General features: G+C 43.4%; 1 pseudogene; it reads right to left on the bottom strand.

Annotated features, from left to right (window-relative positions):
- Window positions 1–5,087: 5,087 nt before the first annotated feature.
- LOC111727636 lies at window positions 5,088–6,616 on the bottom strand (annotated as a pseudogene).
- Window positions 6,617–6,699: the final 83 nt, after the last annotated feature.

The raw sequence follows: 6,699 nt of genomic DNA on the forward strand, positions 1-6,699 counted from the left end.
CCTTAGGCCTGGTATTTCCTCTTAGTAATTCTCTATCCACTGCCCCCTACTCTGCTTCTTGATTATAAATTCCCATCTGCCCCTGTTGTATTCAGAGTTGAGCCCAGTCTCTCTCGCCTGCTGCCATGGTCCTTACACCTATCATAATGATCGCAATTAAAGTCTTCTTCACAGTGATTTCTAAGTGTTGTTGAATAACTTTTCCTTTAACACTTCCAGACTATCTCTTGGACTCCATTTTGCCTTTTAGGGAGTGTCAGAATGGAGACCCTGATTGGATTATTACTTTAAATAAACATTGTTGTTCACTCAACTTCAAAGACCTCCATTAAATATCTGTGATTTTTGTTTGTTCTTTGTAAGTTGGGCTTTGACTATGGAAAATATTATAATGCATTCAATTATTATTCTATTACATTAAAATTTCTCCTAAATCATATAAAATCTATTGTATATAATTAACAGTAGCCAAAGCAATCAGTGAAATAACTTCCCTCAACTCGCGATGTGTATTAGGAAACCAATCCTAGTGTTAACAAAACCTCTTCTGCTGGATTTTTCTTACAAGAGCTGTGAACAAATGACTTTGGTTTTCAGATAAAGGAGTCAAATTAATTCAAGCACTTAAAGTAAAGCATTGGCTAAACACAGATTTGGCCCTTTACATTAATCCCCTCTCTACCATGACCCCTGAGTCCTCAGGATTGTTGAAAAACATTTTGAGAATAATTCAGAGCTGGACATCATCACTGGGGACTCCCTGCCACCCACAATGTGTGGAGCAAAATGTAAACAAAGAGCCCTCTTCATTTTGCACCAACCCCAGTACTTGTAAGTCAGGTAGGGAAGCTCTTCTTAGCACCCTGGCAAAGGTGAAACTATCTTCATGATGTGTTTCTAGGTACTTCTAGGAATGACTAAAAACTTACCCGTGCTAGCTTATAAGATATGATGGGACTAAAATAAACAATTGTAAGTTCAGTTCCACAGTTTTTATTGCCTTAGTCCATCCAAGTTGCTATAAACAAAATACTATATGCTGGGTACATTATAAACAACAGAAGTTTATTTCTCATAGTTCTGGAGGCTGGGAAGTCCAAGATCAATGTGCCAGCAGATTCAGTGTCCAGTGAGGGCCTGTTTCTCATAGATAGCACCTTTTTGCTACTTGCTCACATGGCAGAAGGGGCGCAGCAAATGTGCTTCCTTGGGTTATTTCATAAAGGCCCTAATCCCCTCTATGAAGGCTCCATCCTTATGACCTAATTACCTTTCCAAATGGCCCACCTCCTACTATCTTTGCTTAGGATTTAGAATATCAACGTATGAACTTTGGTGGGGACACAAATATTCAGACATTCAGTATTATATACTTACCATGTGCCAGATACCATGCTCGATGCCAGGCAATATGACTAGGAAAAAAATGAACAAGGTCCCTGGCCTCATAAAATGTATGGTCTACTGGGGGTAATGGTCAGTAAATAAGCAAACAAACTTCAAATAAAGATGGATGGTAATAAATGCTGCCTACCTTAGACCATGAGCTCTCTCAGAGCTAAGAGTGAGCTGGCCACTTCCAAAGCCAGCTCCAGATGGGGGGACAAAGACCCTGACAAGGAGGTGAAGGAAGGAAAGCCAGGGAGACCAGGGAGGGATGGTGATGAGGGTAGGAAAGGTAAGAGCAGTGGTCAGAGGGGCCCAGTCAGGAGAAGTCAAGGTGATTGAAGGTTAAGTACAGAGATTTACCTTTGTAAACAACCACTCTGGTTGTTTGAGCAGAGAAAGGATTCGAATAGGGGCAAGTATGACAGGTTTTCATTAGTCTAAAAACTTTCTATGAAATGCCCCCCATGTGCCAGGCTCTTGGACTAAGGTGAGATGGCAGAGAAGGGAGAGAGTAAATAAACTGAGTGTGCCAGTGGGACCCACTCCTGGTGGGAGTACAGGGCACCCTGCTGGGAAAAGGAGAATTTAACCCACAGGATTCGGTTTTGGTAACTGGGAGGATGGTGGCACCATTCTGGAGGAGATGGAAGACTGTTGGGAGACCAGGTTGGGGAGGGGTGGGAGATTCAAGTTACTTTGAAGAGGTAAGTTTGAAAGTCTGAGATGCCTAATTGACACCTAAGAGGAGATGCCATGCGCAGTGGACAAATGGAGGCTCCTAGGACATCTGAGCTAGAAAGCCATCAACACTTAGATGACAATGGACATAAACACCTGGGAGAAAGAATTAAGCCCCAAGAACCTCCAGGAAGCATTCATGTAGAAGAGTCAGCAAATCCGGCAGAGATGGGAGTACATAAAACCACCAAGTGTGAAGACTTGTGTCCTTGAGTAAAGCCACCCCAAGACACAGCAGAGCCTATTCTTGAGGGGCTTACAATCAGTCTAGCAGGAGAGAGCCACATGCAAACAGGAAGCTACAAAACAGAATAGTAGGTCCCATGAGAAAGAAAGGGCCAGGTGCTACAGGAGCAATAGATGGGCACCTGATCCATCTTTGGAGAATCTGTGTAGACTTCCTAGAAGAAGAGACAGGTAGGCTCCAAAGGATGAGAGGAAACTGGAGATGAGTGGGAGCAGTTTGGAGGAGATAACACTCAGAGTAGAGGGAGCAGCATATGGAAATTCCTTTGGGGGAAAGGCAAGAAATTCTGCATGGCTAGAGCCTGACAGATGAGTGAGCAGGAGCTGAAAAATGGGGCCAACAAAGGAGCCAAAAGATCCAAGGCCTTGTCTGCCAGTCTGTGGAGTCTAGCCTTATCCTGACATCATTGGAAGGATTGAAATATTTAATGGAGCGAAGATATTTCATTCCAGATAGATCACTCTGGCTGTGTGTGTGGGCGGGGGGGGGGGGAGAATGGCAGGAGAAGGGGAGAAGGGTAAGCCTGGAACCAGTGAGACTCACTAAGAGGCTGCTGCCCATGTGAGAAAAAGCAGAGGCTGACTGAGACTGGATTTCAGTGGGAGCTAAGAGCATGAATGACCAGGAACTTTCCAGATTTGCTGGTTGGCCAGATGAGGAATTGGCAGGTATAGGAGGGATGTTGTGGTTTAAGAGGGCCAATAAATAACACCCTGGTCTCCCACCTTGAATTTGGCCTCCCAGATCCAGCTGCTCTGGGCCTCAGGCAAAACCTCTACCAGGCATGTCCATCCTGCAGCCTGCAGGCCTCATGAAGATTATTTGAGGCCTGTTTTGCTTATCTGTGGTGTCTGATACTGCAAAAATTATGCACGATCCTTTTTTTTTGCTCATCAACTTCCATTAGTGTTTATGTTTTTAATATGTGTCCCAAGACAACTCTTCTTCTTCCAAGGTGTGTCAGAAAAAAAAAAAAAAGACATTGGACATCCCTGCATGGGCCTCCCCACACAGCACCCCTTCCCAGTTCTGATTGCTACTCTGTCCCCTCTCTTCTGTAGGCCTAGGAGTGGAAATAGATTCTGGACAGTACTGTGCAATCCCTTGCAGTCTCTTTATATCCTTCCCAAAGATTCATGAACAACCTCTTTATTAAGAACTCCCAGCCAGACTTAGTGGCTCATGCCTATAATCCTAGCACTCTGGGAGGCTGAGGCAGGAAGATCACTTGAGCTCAGAAGTTAGAGGCTACAGTGAGCCATGACAGTGCCACTGTGCGCTAGCCCAGGTGACAGATAAATAAATAAACCAGTAAATAAGTAAATAAATAAATAAGAATGTCCAAAACTTCCAAATGATCCTAATTTTAGTGTGCTGGCTGATTCCAGTGGGGACCCTGGTGGTTACACTACCTCCCCCAATTAAGGAGAAAGCAAGCACAACTGACATGGGGAAAGGATGGGACTGTCTTCCTAAGGGTTATGGTTTGAAAGTTTGCTGCTTAGGAAAGATATGGACTTACTAAGATAGTGGTAGTCTGTTTTGTTTTTTTTTTTTTTTTGAGACAGAGCCTCAAGCTATCCCCCGGGTAGAGTGCTGCCGCATCACAGCTCACAGCAACCTCCAACTCCTGGGCTCAAACGAGTCTCCTGCCTCCGCCTCCCAAGTAGCTGGGACCACAGGCAACCACCACAATGCCTGGCCATTTTTTGGTTGCAGCCATCATTGTTGTTTGGTGGGCCTGGGCTGGATTTGAACCTGCCACCTTAGGTGTATGTGGCTGGTGCCTGCCACTTGAGCCACAGGTGCCAAGCCAGTGGTAGTCTTTTAATAGCTCTGTTCTTCTGCTCAGAATGATGCTGCTCACTTAAGAAAAAAAGAAAAAGAAAAATCATTGGAAATCCCAGAGACAAGTACTTTTTTTTTTTTTTGGCTGGGGCTGGGTTCAAACCCGCCACCTCTGGTATATGGGGCCAGCGCCCTGCTCCTTGAGCCACAGGTGCCGCCTAAGACAAATACTTTTTTTTGTTTGTTTTGTTTTTAATATTATTTATTAGCACAGTAACAAATGTAGACTTAAGTAGTCCACAACATACAACTAATCCACAGAGCAATTCCTTTTCCACGCGTTACAATTAACAGCTTAAGGTATTTCACTACAGGTTTCCACAAGTTCTGATTCAACCTTTAATCTTTTAACAATAAAGTAGATTGGCATATAAAATAAAATACATTAACTACTCATTTCCTATATGTTGTCTTATAGCCATGTGTCCACTTTATATATATGAGATGACAGTCTCTAAAAAGTGTTAAATATCAATGTTCCCTTCCAAGAAAGGGAAACAAATTCCTTAAAAAAAAAAAAAGAAAAAGAAAAGAAAGAAAAACAAAGTATGTAGTCTTATAGGGACTTTACATAAATGGCATGTGTGTAACCTGTACAAAATTAGCTGTTTTAAATTTACAGACTACAAGCAACTGAACCCAAGTATCTAAATGTACATTCTTTTCTGTACTACATTTCAGCTAATATTGCAGAACTAATAACAATTTTAAAAGTTGCTATTACCAATTCTGTCTACTGTAGTAAGATACCTTAAGTTACAACCAAATCTTAGGAAGTAAGACTGAATAATATCAGTTATAGAAATACCCTACTCTTTACCAACTCCCACCCACCCCCACCCCTTCAAAATCACAGAAACTCTCTTCTGTGACAGACAAATAATCTAAGAATTGTGAAAACCCAATTTATGTAGCATGTCTCTTGGTCCACTGTCTGGCCATTCTGTCATGTTCTGCTCAGTTGGTCCCATACTGAGTGGCAATACTTCCTACCAACGGGTCAGCAGAATTACAATCTGTAAGAAGTGAGCAGATAGAAGGGAGGACTTTAGAAATGGTTAGTGCTAGACTCCAATTATCTTTCAGTATGTCCAAGCAAATGACACCTTGACTGTTAATATTACAATGATAGATTCTTGTCCGAAATGTAACCTTTGGAGGCTTGAAGGGATATTCCGGTGTAAAAGTAGTATCAAGGAAGAATACACCACCCTCAGACACAGATCCTGGAGGCCCTAGAATGGTTGATCTCCATTCATAGATGTTATTGCCTTTGGGAGCAGCACTGCAGTTAGGTGGGGGGTCTAAAGAGATGTCTGCCAGTTCCTTCTGAATCCTCTTGGCTCTGGTGGAGAGGAGTTTGGAGTTTTTGCTCATGCTGACGTTACTCTCCTTCTTCTTGGGGGTGTTTGTTTCTTTCTCAGTTTGCTGGTTGCTAAGACAAATACTTTTAACAATTTTGATAAATGCCCTTTCTACACATTTCTCTACACACCTATACAAATTCACTCAATTTTCTATGAATGGCTCATATTCCAAATGCCGCAGCAAACCCTGCTTTTTGTCACTCATTCACAAGCCTCGAGTTTTTTTTTTTTTTGAGACAGAGCCTCAAGCTGTCCCCCTGGGTAGAGTGCTGTGGCATCACACTCACAGCAACCTCCAACTCCTGGGCTCAAGCGAGTCTCCTGCCTCAGCCTCCCAAGTAGCTGGGACCACAGGCACCCACCACAACGCCCGGCTATTTTTTGGTTGCAGCCGTCATTGTTGTTTGGCGGGTCCAGTCTGGGGATTCGAACCCGCCACCTTAGGTGTACATGGCTGGCGCCTTAGCCGGTTGAGCTATAGGCACCCAGCCCAAGCCTCGAGTTTTGAATTGCCTATGGAATAATCCAAGTAGATATGTCCAGAAATAAATAGCATATAGCAATCCAAAGTTAAAGAGAGAGAAAGATAGTCTTGGGGTCACCATAGAAGAGATGGTCATCAAACCATCAGAAGGTGAAGGCTCCCAGCAGGCCAAGGGTGGAAGGAAAGGAGGCAAGTGCTAAGTACAGAGGTCCTACAGCGCAAATGGTGATGGTGACAGGCAAGGGAAGGAGCAAAGCCCAAGAGTTCTTGTCCTTCAGGAAAAAGGAGTGGTCAACAATGTAGAAGGCTACGATTGGAACACATAAAACGAGAGCTTTAAATTTGGCAACAAAGGAGTAGCTAGTGGCAGAGAAAAGAATGATTTTAGTGTGGATGCCCATCCCTGCCGTCCTCCTTCCCCCATCAGAGCTTCTCAAATTCCTATGTGCACATGAACTACCTGGTTAAAATGTTAAAGTAGTGTGAGGCCCAAGGTTCTGCATTTCTAACCCACTTCCTGGCATGTGTTTGACACTGGATCATGCTTAAACTAATAAGGCCAGTCCTGATAAGCTCACATAAGACTTTACCAAAGGTAGTCAAGGGCATAAGATGAAAATGTATTT

The sequence above is a fragment of the Otolemur garnettii genome, unplaced genomic scaffold, assembly GCF_000181295.1.
Source record: "Otolemur garnettii isolate 467f Iridium unplaced genomic scaffold, OtoGar3 scaffold00115, whole genome shotgun sequence".
Lineage (NCBI taxonomy): Eukaryota > Metazoa > Chordata > Mammalia > Primates > Galagidae > Otolemur > Otolemur garnettii.